We start from the raw sequence: 16189 nt of genomic DNA on the forward strand, positions 1-16189 counted from the left end.
TAGAAGTTTCCCATGGTACTCGTGGACAGGAGAAGCAGAAGTCAAGAACTTCATCTCTTCCTATATTATCGGATCTATCTACAACAGGAATTCCAATATCCACTCATCGTGCCAACCAGGAATTTGTATCTCAACAAACTCAAGCACTAACAAACCTCGCTAGTAAGGATATTCTGCCACAACAAACTTAGGCCCTAACAAACCGCGTTAGCGAGGATATTCTGCCTCAACTATCTCATAACCCAACAAGCCACATAAACTAGGATATTGCGCCTCAACAATCTGATCACGCTTCAACAAACTATGTTAACCATGTTGAATCTCGGATTTTCATGATAAAGTCAATTGTCATTTGTTATCTAATCCATATGTTGAGATAAGTGTGTAGGATTAACTATGATGAAAGTAAGACATACAGTAGGAGTTGCGCCGGAGTCAAGACTATGATCACGTTGGGAGTTCGAGAGTTCGACAGTTCGACGGAAGTCCGGACGGTCGTCGGAGGTTCTGCGGGAACAAATCCGAGAAGTCCAGGAGCTTGTGTTAGAACTCTTGCAGATTCTAAACTTTGGGTTGATCACTTTAGGGGATCGGCCTCCTTGGAACTCTATAGGGGTTCCTCCCTCCAAGTTGCTGCTCAAAGGCTACAAAAAATATTCATATATTCCTTAAGAAAAGAGAAGGAATGCATGACTATTTATAGGGCTTCTAAACCCTAACTCCTAATAGGACTCCTACTTAAGACTCCTACTTCTAACCAACTCCTAATAGGACTCCTACTCAAGACTCCTATTCCCTTACAACTCCTAATTCTTCTCTAAGAAAAAACCTCCTATATGAATGTCCTTCTCAATTAGGACTCTCCTAGCTAGAGTCCTAACAGATCCGCTCTCTTCAAATCAGCCTTGTCCTCAAGGCTGAGATTCCATGAACTCAGGGAACCAGGTCTTCAGCTCCTCATATGGTTCCTATGTGGCGTCTTCAAGTGGTAAATTATTCCAATGTACTAGTACTTTAGTAGAGGGACGTCGGCGACGCATCACGATCCTACGATCGAGGATGGCTTGTGGTTGAGCTTGAATAACTCCATCCTCCATGGTGTTGGGCAGTTTGATCTAGGGTGACTCATGTTCTCCCAACTTGGGCTTCAAGCATGACACATGGAAGACAGGGTGAATTTTGGCATCCTCGGTAATTTAAGTCTATACGCCACTGTTCCATTACGCTCTGTGATCTGATAGGGCTCAAAAATCATGGAGATAGCTTCATGGAGGCTCGAGTGTTGATAGAGAGTTGCTTGTATGGTTGTAGGCGAAGATAAACCCAATCTCCTACTGAAAATTCTCTTTTGCTTCATCGTGTGTCGGCTTGCTGCTTCATTTTGGCTTGAGCTGTAGAGCGATTATCTTTTAGCAGTTGTAGGAGTTTGTCCCTATCAATCAATTCTTGTTCAACCTGATCTACCTTGGCCGAGCCAATTACATACTTTGGAATCACAAGGGCCGGTCGACCATACAATGCTTCATGAGGGGCACATTTTGTAGATGAATGATATGTAGTATTATACCACCATTCGGCTCAGGGAAGCCATTTTGCCCACTCTTTTGGTTGGTCCCTAGTGAAACACCGAAGGTACGTCTCTAAACACTTGTTTACCACCTCTGTTTGGCAGTCAGTTTGTGGATGATACGCTGTGCTCATCTTGAGTTTGGTGCCTTGTAACTGGAATAACTTGGTCCAAAATTTACTAATGAAGATCCTATCACGATCACTTACAATGGACCTTGGCATCTCGTGTAGTTTAACAATATTTTCTATGAAAACTTGGGCAATACTAGCAGTAGTGTAGGGACTTCTCATAGCACAAAAATGAGCATATTTCGTAAGTCGATTAACCACCACGAGAATTATGCTTTTACCTTTGGCAGGTGGCAGCCCTTCAATGAAGTTGTAATATCCCTCGCTTTTAAAAATTATTAATAAAGATTTATATGTAAATTGGAGGACCTATATGTAAATATAGAAATTACAAGGACTAAACTGCTAAGTTGCAAAAAAAGAAAAAAAAAGGGAAAACCGAAAATTCGGTATTATCCCACCGCCTCCCACGCACTCTGTTTCTTCCAGAAACAGAGAGGAGCGGTGGGGCATGAGGAGTGAAGAAAAGAAGAAGAAGAGGGAAAAGAAGAGAGGAGGAAGAAGAGAGGAAGAAGAGGGAGAAGAGAAGAAGAAGAAGAAGAGGAGGTGGCTGCAGCGAGGGCTGCAGCGAGGAGCTGTGGGGCGTGGGGAGAAGAAGAGAGGAAGAAGAGGGAGAAGAGAAGAAGAAGAAGAAGAAGAAGAAGAAGAAGAGAGGAGGATAGCTGCGGCAAGGCTGCAGCGAGGAGGTGTGTGGCTTTGGGGAGGAAAAGGGTAGAGGAGAAGAAGAGAAGGAGAAGAAGAGGGAAAAGAGAGGCAGCTGCAGCAGCCAGGGCTGCAGCACCTCTGTTTCCCGCAGGTGGAAACAGAGGAGAGGATGTGTGGGGCGTTGAGGATGAAAAGGGAAGAAGAAGAAGAAGAAGAAGAAGAAGAAGAAGAAGAAGAAGAAGAAGAAGAAGAAGAAGAAGAAGATAGCTGCGGCAAGGCTGCAGCGAGGAGATGTGTGGCCTTGGGGAGGAAAAGGGAAGAGGGGAAGAGGAGAAGAAGAAGAAGAGGAAGAGAAAGAGGTGTGATACCTCTGTTTCCTGCAGAGGAAACAGAGGAGAGGGTGTGTGTGACGCCGGGGAAGAAGGGGCTGCAGCTGCGGCGATGGCAGCTGCAGCTGGAAGAGAAGAAGAAGAGGAAGATGAGCAGGGGAGGAGGGAGAGGTTGCGGCCGTGGCTGCGGCCGCGACTGCAGCAGTTGCAGCGGGGAGAGAAGAAGAAGAAAGGAAGGAGAAGGAAGAGGAGAAGGGAAAGGAGTAGCTGCGGCTGCGGTTGTGGCAGCTGCAGCTATGGCAGGGAAAGAGAAAAAGGAAAGGAAGAAGAGAGAAAGGGAAGGAGAGGAAGAAGAGAGGAAGAGGAGAAGGGGCTGCGGCTGCGGCGATGGCAGCTGCAGCTGTGGCAGGGAAAGAGAAAAAGGAAAGGAAGAAGAAGAGAAAGGGAAGGAGAGGAAGAAGAGAGGAAGAGGAGAAGGGGCTGCGGCTGCGGTGATGGCAGCTGCAGCTGTGGCTGGGGAAAGAAGAGAAGGAAAGGAAGAAGAAGAGAAAGGGAAGGAGAGGAAGAAGAGAGGAAGAGGAGAAGGGGTGGCAGCTGCGGCAGTGGCAGCTGCAGTTGGAAGAGAAGTAGGAGAGGAAATAGAGTAGCAGAGGAAGAAGAGGCTGCGGTTGTGGTGGCTGCGGCCATGGCTGCGACTGCGACTGCGGCAGTTGCAGCTGGGAAAGAAAGGAAAGGAAAGGGGGAAAAAGGGGCTGCCGACGGGATTGCGACCGCAGCGGCAGCGACTGCGTATGCAGCAGTTATGTCTGCGAGAGAAGGGAGGAAGGAAGGTAGTGCGGTGGAAGGGGCTGCGATTGTAGCAGCGGCAACGGCGGCGGCTGTGGCAGCTGCGTTTGGGAAAGAAAAAGAAGGAATGAGAGTAAGAGAGAGCAGGTGACTGTGCCTCGATGTTCGACACGTGGTGTAGTTACGAAGAAAGGAAGAAAACGGGAGCACAAAACGAAACAGAGAGAGGACACGGAGGAAAAGTAGAAGGATTTGGGCTGGCACCTTCCTTGGATCTTCGGATCGAAATCATTGAAAGGCAAGTTTCCCGCTTGTTTCAATCCTTTATATTGCAAGTTCCCTGATCGTTTCTCCTATAATTGCTTTGATATTCCTTATTGCAAGTTTCCCACTTGTTTCGATCCTTTCTATTGCAAGTATCCTGATCTTCCTCACTGCCATTTTTATCTCTACATTTGCTTTGATTATGAGGAACTTTGAATTGTACTAGCCTTGCATTTGTTATATCTCCTGTTTACATGTAACGATTCGAATCTGTTCAACTTTTGAGATTCTGATCTTTTGATATCGAGCTGCCTATAAGTCTTTGTTGGAAACTCTGATTTGTTCAAAACTGATTTCATTGGAAACTAGACTCGTAGACCTTTCTTTGATATATGGATTGAAAGATTTGGAATCCAAACACTTGCCCAGTTATCTGTTAAATCTGACATTATGAATTCTGCCAACAGAGATTTTGTTCTACGACACTTGCTTACCAAATTATTTGTAACTCTCTCTGTTGGACAGTTCAATTCATATGAAGCCTGTCTTATCTGAAAGTATTATCCAATGATTATTTCTGAGTAAATTGGAGCACGATTGATAGTTTGAATCATTTGTTCAATGTGCCTCTTGTATTCTGCCAGAAATCGAGCTTTGGTCGATTTCTCATATTCTGGTTTCATTCCTTTGGAAGTTGATATCCTTTAGCTTTCTTATTCAATTGTGCTTTATATTACTGCTTTGAGTTCTTGTATGCTCTTGTCCTTAAAATTATTGCATTTTTGAAAACTGTTGTGTAACGTTTATGCTATATCGTATTGACTCATATAGGCACATGTATATCCTATTGTTCCGCATTTGCTTTCGATATGTGCCTATTCCAGTTTCAATCCTTTGGACATTGAATTCATCAAATCTTCTTATTGAATTGAGTTATTTGTGATTGCTTGGATTCCATATGTGCCCTTGCTTTCAATTCCCTTCAAATCTGAATATACTTGTGAAAGATTATTGCTTACTTCGGATTGACTCGTAAAGGCACATGTACGTTTGTTGTTCCGCGTGTGCTTCCGATATATGCTACTTATTGTTGAAACTATCCTTTTGTACTCTGGTGTGTGGGATTGTCTGGACCTTTGCCAGAAATGGTAAAAGGTATGCGCTGATTTGCCCGCTTTGTGGGGTCCCGCTTTGTGGGATATTCTGGTATGCGCTATTTGCCCGCTTTGTGGGGTCCCGCTTTGTGGGATATTCTGATATGCGCTTATTTGCCCGCTTTGTGGGGTCCCGTTATGTGGGATATTGTAGACTTTTGTCAGGTGGTCATTCAGAAATGGATGAATCACATTCTGACTGAGATCCCACTACACCTTCTGTATGTTTGATATGATATCCAGAGCTTTGGTTATGTGTTTCTGTACATGCTTTGGATAAGATTGATATGTTTGCAACGTCAAAGACGACGTTTGAGCTTCTGTATGATATTTGTTTTCGATATGCTCTGAAATGCTTCATTCACTGATGATATGCTTCGAAATGTTCCATATGTCGTTGATATGCTCCGGAACATTTCATATGCCATTGATATGCTCCAATTACTCTGTGCTCCATTTGCTATGAACTGATATGTTCTGAAATGTCCTATCTGCCATTGATATGTTCCAATTACTCTATGCCCCATTCGTTATGGATCAATTATGTTTTGAATGACATGATACGTATGATTTGGTATCTATTGAGATGGTATCCTTGAGAATTCTTGTATTCTACCTTGCATTATGATACCTTACTCGTTTGAAACCGTTCCTTTTGTTCTGAATATGCTTTGTCACTTGCTGAGCCGTTTTTGGCTCACTCCGTTGTTATATAAATCTTTCAGGTCAACTTGTCACTCTTCGAGATGTTTGATTTGGGCTGAGGCAGTGGATAGCTATTCAGAATAATGGGCAAGTCTGGTTGGTTATTACGATATTGTTGTATAAGTATGTCTTGTATGTAATGAAATGTTGTCGATGAACCGAAATGGATATACTGTGTCAAAGTGTTAGGAGATCTCTCTTATTTGGAATTTCAGAATGTTAAGCCTAATTTATGGTGATATGAACTTGTGGTGAATAGTTGGAGTTCTGATTGTATAATTTATTTAGCTTGTGGATTTATAAATGTTGTTCATGTTTGTCAAGTTGGCTTGGGTTGCCATAAATGTGAATTATCGAGTGATGTGATATATGATTATAAACTGCACAGGTTTTATGGATGTGAATATGAATATAATGTTTTCAGTGTCCTCAAACGTTAGTTTGGATCCTGGATTGGTCTGTGACGAAAATTTTAAAAATCATGGATATTTTGAGGGGCGTGACAGAGGTGGTATCAGAGCATTGTTTGAGGATTACTGAAATATTTGATATGTTGACGTGCAAAATATATTGAGGTCTAATGAACTATAGTGATTGGTGGAAATTTTCTTTGATGTATTTTAGGAATCTGGGATGATGAGGACATTTGGTCCTCCTATTTCATTGTTTCTGATTAATTAAGGGGAATGAAAGGATTGATTGGGGATATTGAATCAGAGTGGCGCAACGGAAGCATGGTGGACCTAATTTCATTGGTGGTAGAAAAATGAATGATGCAAACAGAGAAGATATTTGATGTACAAAATTGTTTTGATGATCAAAAGATTTCTTTTGCCACCTTATATTGGAAGTAGAGGCTGATTATTATTGGCAACAATGAAAAGAATTTTTGGAGATCAGTGACAAGAATGATAAGGACAAGTTTACCAATAAGAATATGATTGGAAATGAATCAGAAAGTAATGACAAGAGGGTCAAGACATTTGGATTTGAAAAGGAAAGTCACCACCAAATACTTAATCATGTGTGAATTACAAGTTAAATTATGAAACAAGTTTGTGTTTTCGGGTGATTGGAGTCTATTTTGCTTGTAGAAAGTTGGATCATAAAATAAAAGTTTGCCCTTTGAACAAGAAGAAAGAGTCACTGCCTCCTAAATCATCAGCCCATGTAAGAGTGTATGCTATCACTAAATATGATTCTGAAACTTCTGAATTAGTGGTCAAAGGTATTATGCATGTTTATGAAAGAATGCAAATATTTGTTTGACCATGGGTCCCATCTATGATTTGATTCGGAATATTCTGCCTATCACTTGGGTATTCAACCTAGACCACTACATTATGTGCTATATGTAAATACGATCATTGGAGATTCTTTGATAACGAACTTGAATCTGGTCCTCTTGTCTGATTTTTGTTGGAGAACTTGAACTTTTGCTGATTTAGTTCTCCTAGAGATTTGGAGTTATGATATTATACTTGGTATGGATTGGCCATCTTCTTATCATACCAGTATGGATTGATATATAACAAATGATCACTTTTTGTATATTTGATCAGTCGATCTTTTACTTTGAGAGTATGGGACATTATTTATCTCCTTGCCTAATGTATCCCAGGATGACTTGTTTGGATTACCTCCAAATGTGATTTTGCTTTTGATTTGGTCCTTGGGACAATCCTAAAATCTAAGCCTCTCTACAGAAAGATATCATTTGAGTAAGTGGAATTGGAAAAGCAACTACAAGGATTGTTAAATTAGGATTTTATTTGGCTTAATATTTCATCATGGGGTGCTCCGGTGTTAGTTAAAAGAAATGTATGGAACATTGAGGCTTTGTAATGATTATAGATAGTTGAATTAGGTGACCATCAAAAAACGAGTATTTTCTAAAGTGACCACTTGTTTGATTAACTGCAGGGTGCACAGGTATTTTAAAAGATTGTTTGAAGGTCGGGTTACCATCTATTGAGGATCAAGGAGGAGAATATTTCGGTCACTCTTCGATAATTATGTAATTGTATTGTATTGATGAAACTATTTAAGAGTAGGAGGAGGAAATAAAGATATAATAATCCTCATCTTTTCATCGATTGAGCTATGATCAATTTAGAGGACTAAATTTTCTTTTAAGGGGGGGAGAGTGTAATATCCCTCGCTTTTAAAAATTATTAATAAAGATTTATATGTAAATTGGAGGACCTATATGTAAATATAGAAATTACAAGGACTAAACTGCTAAGTTGCAAAAAAAGAAAAAAAAAGGGAAAACCGAAAATTCGGTATTATCCCACCGCCTCCCACGCACTCTGTTTCTTCCAGAAACAGAGAGGAGCGGTGGGGCATGAGGAGTGAAGAAAAGAAGAAGAAGAGGGAAAAGAAGAGAGGAGGAAGAAGAGAGGAAGAAGAGGGAGAAGAGAAGAAGAAGAAGAAGAGGAGGTGGCTGCAGCGAGGGCTGCAGCGAGGAGCTGTGGGGCGTGGGGAGAAGAAGAGAGGAAGAAGAGGGAGAAGAGAAGAAGAAGAAGAAGAAGAAGAAGAAGAAGAAGAGAGGAGGATAGCTGCGGCAAGGCTGCAGCGAGGAGGTGTGTGGCTTTGGGGAGGAAAAGGGTAGAGGAGAAGAAGAGAAGGAGAAGAAGAGGGAAAAGAGAGGCAGCTGCAGCAGCCAGGGCTGCAGCACCTCTGTTTCCCGCAGGTGGAAACAGAGGAGAGGATGTGTGGGGCGTTGAGGATGAAAAGGGAAGAAGAAGAAGAAGAAGAAGAAGAAGAAGAAGAAGAAGAAGATAGCTGCGGCAAGGCTGCAGCGAGGAGATGTGTGGCCTTGGGGAGGAAAAGGGAAGAGGGGAAGAGGAGAAGAAGAAGAAGAGGAAGAGAAAGAGGTGTGATACCTCTGTTTCCTGCAGAGGAAACAGAGGAGAGGGTGTGTGTGACGCCGGGGAAGAAGGGGCTGCAGCTGCGGCGATGGCAGCTGCAGCTGGAAGAGAAGAAGAAGAGGAAGATGAGCAGGGGAGGAGGGAGAGGTTGCGGCCGTGGCTGCGGCCGCGACTGCAGCAGTTGCAGCGGGGAGAGAAGAAGAAGAAAGGAAGGAGAAGGAAGAGGAGAAGGGAAAGGAGTAGCAGCGGCTGCGGTTGTGGCAGCTGCAGCTATGGCAGGGAAAGAGAAAAAGGAAAGGAAGAAGAGAGAAAGGGAAGGAGAGGAAGAAGAGAGGAAGAGGAGAAGGGGCTGCGGCTGCGGCGATGGCAGCTGCAGCTGTGGCAGGGAAAGAGAAAAAGGAAAGGAAGAAGAAGAGAAAGGGAAGGAGAGGAAGAAGAGAGGAAGAGGAGAAGGGGCTGCGGCTGCGGTGATGGCAGCTGCAGCTGTGGCTGGGGAAAGAAGAGAAGGAAAGGAAGAAGAAGAGAAAGGGAAGGAGAGGAAGAAGAGAGGAAGAGGAGAAGGGGTGGCAGCTGCGGCAGTGGCAGCTGCAGTTGGAAGAGAAGTAGGAGAGGAAATAGAGTAGCAGAGGAAGAAGAGGCTGCGGTTGTGGTGGCTGCGGCCATGGCTGCGACTGCGACTGCGGCAGTTGCAGCTGGGAAAGAAAGGAAAGGAAAGGGGGAAAAAGGGGCTGCGGACGGGATTGCGGCCGCAGCGGCAGCGACTGCGTATGCAGCAGTTATGTCTGCGAGAGAAGGGAGGAAGGAAGGTAGTGCGGTGGAAGGGGCTGCGATTGTAGCAGCGGCAACGGCGGCGGCTGTGGCAGCTGCGTTTGGGAAAGAAAAAGAAGGAATGAGAGTAAGAGAGAGCAGGTGACTGTGCCTCGATGTTCGACACGTGGTGTAGTTACGAAGAAAGGAAGAAAACGGGAGCACAAAACGAAACAGAGAGAGGACACGGAGGAAAAGTAGAAGGATTTGGGCTGGCACCTTCCTTGGATCTTCGGATCGAAATCATTGAAAGGCAAGTTTCCCGCTTGTTTCAATCCTTTATATTGCAAGTTCCCTGATCGTTTCTCCTATAATTGCTTTGATATTCCTTATTGCAAGTTTCCCACTTGTTTCGATCCTTTCTATTGCAAGTATCCTGATCTTCCTCACTGCCATTTTTATCTCTACATTTGCTTTGATTATGAGGAACTTTGAATTGTACTAGCCTTGCATTTGTTATATCTCCTGTTTACATGTAACGATTCGAATCTGTTCAACTTTTGAGATTCTGATCTTTTGATATCGAGCTGCCTATAAGTCTTTGTTGGAAACTCTGATTTGTTCAAAACTGATTTCATTGGAAACTAGACTCGTAGACCTTTCTTTGATATATGGATTGAAAGATTTGGAATCCAAACACTTGCCCAGTTATCTGTTGAATCTGACATTATGAATTCTGCCAACAGAGATTTTGTTCTACGACACTTGCTTACCAAATTATTTGTAACTCTCTTTGTTGGACAGTTCAATTCATATGAAGCCTGTCTTATCTGAAAGTATTATCCAATGATTATTTCTGAGTAAATTGGAGCACGATTGATAGTTTGAATCATTTGTTCAATGTGCCTCTTGTATTCTGCCAGAAATCGAGCTTTGGTCGATTTCTCATATTCTGGTTTCATTCCTTTGGAAGTTGATATCCTTTAGCTTTCTTATTCAATTGTGCTTTATATTACTGCTTTGAGTTCTTGTATGCTCTTGTCCTTAAAATTATTGCATTTTTGAAAACTGTTGTGTAACGTTTATGCTATATCGTATTGACTCATATAGGCACATGTATATCCTATTGTTCCGCATTTGCTTTCGATATGTGCCTATTCCAGTTTCAATCCTTTGGACATTGAATTCATCAAATCTTCTTATTGAATTGAGTTATTTGTGATTGCTTGGATTCCATATGTGCCCTTGCTTTCAATTCCCTTCAAATCTGAATATACTTGTGAAAGATTATTGCTTACTTCGGATTGACTCGTAAAGGCACATGTACGTTTGTTGTTCCGCGTGTGCTTCCGATATATGCTACTTATTGTTGAAACTATCCTTTTGTACTCTGGTGTGTGGGATTGTCTGGACCTTTGCCAGAAATGGTAAAAGGTATGCGCTGATTTGCCCGCTTTGTGGGGTCCCGCTTTGTGGGATATTCTGGTATGCGCTATTTGCCCGCTTTGTGGGGTCCCGCTTTGTGGGATATTCTGATATGCGCTTATTTGCCCGCTTTGTGGGGTCCCGTTATGTGGGATATTGTAGACTTTTGTCAGGTGGTCATTCAGAAATGGATGAATCACATTCTGACTGAGATCCCACTACACCTTCTGTATGTTTGATATGATATCCAGAGCTTTGGTTATGTGTTTCTGTACATGCTTTGGATAAGATTGATATGTTTGCAACGTCAAAGACGACGTTTGAGCTTCTGTATGATATTTGTTTTCGATATGCTCTGAAATGCTTCATTCACTGATGATATGCTTCGAAATGTTCCATATGCCGTTGATATGCTCCGGAACATTTCATATGCCATTGATATGCTCCAATTACTCTGTGCTCCATTTGCTATGAACTGATATGTTCTGAAATGTCCTATCTGCCATTGATATGTTCCAATTACTCTATGCCCCATTCGTTATGGATCAATTATGTTTTGAATGACATGATACGTATGATTTGGTATCTATTGAGATGGTATCCTTGAGAATTCTTGTATTCTACCTTGCATTATGATACCTTACTCGTTTGAAACCGTTCCTTTTGTTCTGAATATGCTTTGTCACTTGCTGAGCCGTTTTTGGCTCACTCCGTTGTTATATAAATCTTTCAGGTCAGCTTGTCACTCTTCGAGATGTTTGATTTGGGCTGAGGCAGTGGATAGCTATTCAGAATAATGGGCAAGTCTGGTTGGTTATTACGATATTGTTGTATAAGTATGTCTTGTATGTAATGAAATGTTGTCGATGAACCGAAATGGATATACTGTGTCAAAGTGTTAGGAGATCTCTCTTATTTGGAATTTCAGAATGTTAAGCCTAATTTATGGTGATATGAACTTGTGGTGAATAGTTGGAGTTCTGATTGTATAATTTATTTAGCTTGTGGATTTATAAATGTTGTTCATGTTTGTCAAGTTGGCTTGGGTTGCCATAAATGTGAATTATCGAGTGATGTGATATATGATTATAAACTGCACAGGTTTTATGGATGTGAATATGAATATAATGTTTTCAGTGTCCTCAAACGTTAGTTTGGATCCTGGATTGGTCTGTGACGAAAATTTTAAAAATCATGGATATTTTGAGGGGCGTGACAGAAGTCCATGGAGATGTCAGTCCACACCGAGTCCAGTATAGGTAGTGGTTGTAGTTTCCCTGGATTTGCCACAGTTTCACCCTTGTGCTGTTGACATACATCACATTGTGCCACATATTCAGTAATAATTTTTTTCATCCCTCTCCAATAAAAATTTTGCTTCACTCTTTTGTAGGTTCTTAGGAATCCAGAGTGCCCTGCAGAAGGTATGGAGTGCATTTTCATGCAGGATGATTGTGATACAAGGGGAGTCAGGTATAAGCATAATACGACCTTTGTAGCGTAGATCCCTCGAATCCCAAGTGTAGTGGGCTATTGCACTTGGATCCTCCTCCAATTTTTTTATAATGTTGCTGATCTCTGGATCCTTCTTCCATTCTTCCCTAATGTCCACGAGGAGACTAGTGGTAGGAAGGGAGATGGCTGAAACCTTAGCTTGCTCAGGTAGCCGTGAGAGTGCATCTGCAACAACATTTTCTTTTCCCTTTTTGTAAATAATTTCATAATCAAATCCAAGAAGTTTGGTTACCCATTTTTGTTGCTCAGGGGATGATATCTTCTACTCCAAAAAATACTTGAGGCTTCTATGGTCGGTTTTAATTTGAAATCACTGGCCGATCAGGTAGGGTCTCCACCTCATTACTGCGTGTACAATGGCGAGCATCTCCTTATCATACACTGACATGTTTTGATGGAAGGGAGATAATGCATTGCTAGTGTATGCGAGTGGTCGACCATCTTGCATAAGAACGGCTCCAATTCCGACTCCAGATGCGTCGATCTCAATGATGAAGGGTCGGCTGATATCTGGTAGCACTAGTGTTAGGATCGGAGCGGCACTAAGAGGGGGGTGAATTAGTGCAGCGGATTAAAACGTCGGTTTTAGAAAATCTTTCGTACGATAAAAATAATGTTTCGTATGAAATCGTCTTAATTGCGTTGAAAGCATACGTAATAAGATGAGGGCAGTGAACTTAGCAAAGTAAAGGTTTGCAGAAAGATAAATGTAGTAATGAAATGGAAACCAGAGATCACGCCGATTTTAGAGTGGTTCGGTCAAATGACCTACTCCACTTGCGAGGCCCCTCTTCGATGAGGCTCCGACCTTCCACTAGCAACTCTCTTGAAATGGAAGGGCAACTACCCCTCTTACAACTCTTTACAACGGTTCACTCTCTTACATATTTTCGAGAAGGAATGAGGTGAACACTAGCAAATTGAAAACTAGACTTTTAGACTTTCTAAGACATTTTCTAAGAGCTTTCTCTCAATCAATTGCTACTCAAAAGTTGTAATCTCAGCTAAGATTTGAGGGGTATTTATAGGCCTCAAGAGGATTCAAATTTGGGCTCCAAATTTGAATTCTCGTGGAGTTCCCAATGCTGGCGGTGCCACCGCCTGCTACTGTCAGACATTGACAGTGCTGGACGGTGCCATCGCCCAGCCCAAGCGGTGCTATCGCCCAGCTCTCGGGCACTAGGCGGTGCCACCGCCCAGCCCAAGCGGTGCCACTGCCCGGCTCTCGGGTGCTGGGCGGTGCAACCGCCCAGTCTTGTAGTGCCACCGCCAAACTCTTTGGTTGACTTGGTTTGGCTTTAAACTTAGCCCAAACCAAGTCTAATTTTGGGCCTAGTTGGCCCTTAACTAGGATATAGGATTGTCTCTTAATCCTAATCCTAATTACAAGTTAACTACATAACAAAACACATCCTAAGCAATTTTTAACTACGAGCATCGAGTCTTGATCCGACGAGCTTTCCGACGAACTTCTTCCGACGGACACCCAGCAAGCTCCTGAACTTTGTGATGACTTTAATGAGTAGCTGAGCCTTCTCGGTGATCTCCGTGAACCTCCGACGATCTCTTCGGCAAACTTTTGAAAATTTCGACAGGTTCCCGATTTTTTCTTGGTTGGTTCCAATAGCATCTCCGACGATTCTTCGGACTCTTAAACGTCCATCGAACTTAACTCCGGTATCCTTGCTTTGTATTTTTTGGTTATCATAGTTAATCCTACATACTTAACTCAATAATATGGATTAGATCAAATAACCCATCAATTAATTTTATCATCAAAATCCGAGATTCAACAATCTCCCCCTTTTTGATGATGACAATCAATTGATGACGGAGTTAAACATAACTCCCCCTATCTATATGCCATATTATGAGAAGATAAAGCACGTGAATTCCATCCCATTGAATTCAAGCATAAACCGACAAGTTCTAACCATAGAACTTATCGTTGTTCTCATTAAGTATAATGTAAATGCGAAACTTCGATGATAATCTTTTTCAAGTCGAAAGATAAGAGACAAATTTTACTATGACAAAAGATTTTCAACATGAATTTCATGATTATACATTTTAGACATGCATTCAATATGATAAGTCAATCTTATGATATTTTCAAGGATTTTGCAAGGCATATAAGAGACAAATTTTACTATGACAAAAGATTTTCAACATGAATTTCATGATTATACATTTCATGCATTCAATATGATCAATCAATCTTACGATATTTTCAAGGATTTTGCAAGGCATATAAGACAATCATCGATCGATTACTTTTCTCAAAGATTTTGCAATTTATATTTTGTCATGCTATTAAGAATGATACAAGTCATCAATTTTCTCCCCCTTTGTCATCAACAAAAAGGGAAATGAGACTTGAAGCACATATTTTGTCATACAACGATTTTATCATTGAAAATTAAGTATGCAAAAAAAATATTTACGCAGAGTTCATTTTAGAGGAAAATTCGGCATGCATTCATATTATCTAATCTCTTCTTTCTATAAATAACAGAAATTGTAGATGTACAAGAGAGAGATTGGGATAAAAATTCAAGTAGTAGTTTCACGAAGTCAAGATCATAATTCGAATACAAACTCATTCAAATCGTTAAATTCATTAAAAATCTCAAATTCAAGTCATGAATGCCAATACTTTCATATTTGTAAGTATCAATTCATGAATGCCAAAAGATATTATTTGTGATTCCAATTTTGCAAGATCAAGATTATGATTTAAATGAAACTTATTTAAATCAAATCAGTAACTTGAAATTCATAATCAAGTCATCAAAGTCGATTTCGAGATTTGACAACATGTCATATGGAATTTGAAGGAGAATGATTAGATTCACCGAGAGATGGAAAGAAGATGAAAAACTTTACGAAAAATCCAATCAAACAAGTTTATTGTTTAGGGACAATTTAACATACCTAATTCCCTTCTAATGAATTCAAATTGGTCTTCATTCAAGGCTTTTGTGAATATATCTGCTAATTGATGCTTTGTGTCAATGAATTCTAGAACAACATTATTGTTAAGGACATGATCGCGTATGAAATGATGCCTAGCGTCGATGTGCTTAGTTCTAGAATGCTGAATCGGATTTTTAGTAAGACATATGACACTAGTATTATCACATTTTATGGGAATATTTTTAAAGTGAATTCCTTAGTCTTCTAATGTGTTTTTCATCCAAACAACTTGTGCACAACATGCACTTGCAACAATGTACTCAGCTTCCGCCGTAGATAGTGCAACTAAATTTTGTTTCTTGGAAGTCCAAGAAACAAGTGCATGTCCTAAAAATTGGCATGTTCCGGATGTACTTTTTCTATCTATCCTACATCCGCCAAAATTGGCATCCGCATAAGCCATTAAATCAAAATTTTCGGATTTTGGATACCATAAACCTAAATTTGGAGTTCCTTTAAGATACCTAAAAATTCTTTTAACACTTTTAAGATGAGATAATTTAGGATTTGATTGAAACCTAACACAAAGTCCTACACTAAACATGATATCTGGTCTAGTCGCGGTAAGGTAGAGTAGACTACCTATCATACCCCTATATGTTTTTTGATCGAAATTTTCATTATTTTCATCCATATCTAACTTAGTCGCAGTACTTATAGGCGTGTTTATTGCTTTTAAATTGTCCATGTTAAATCGTTTTAACAATTCTAACGTATATTTAGATTGGTTAAGAAATATACCATCCTTAAGTTGTTTGATTTATAATCCTAAAAAGAAAGTTAATTCCCCCATTAAACTCATTTCAAATTCATGACTCATAGATTTGGCAAATGATTCACATAGTGATTCATCCGAAGAGCCAAAAATAATATCGTCAACATAAATTTGCACAATAAGAAAATTATTTTCAAAATATTTAATAAACAATGTAGTATCAACCTTGCCTTTGGTAAAATTATTTAAAATAAAAAATGAACTAAGCCTTTCATACCAAGCTCTAGGAGCTTGTTTCAAGCCATAGAGAGCCTTAGTCAATTTGAATACATGATTAGGAAAAAGAGTATTTTCAAA

Source organism: Musa acuminata, chromosome BXJ3-7, assembly GCF_036884655.1.
Source record: "Musa acuminata AAA Group cultivar baxijiao chromosome BXJ3-7, Cavendish_Baxijiao_AAA, whole genome shotgun sequence".
Taxonomy (NCBI): Eukaryota; Viridiplantae; Streptophyta; class Magnoliopsida; order Zingiberales; family Musaceae; genus Musa; species Musa acuminata.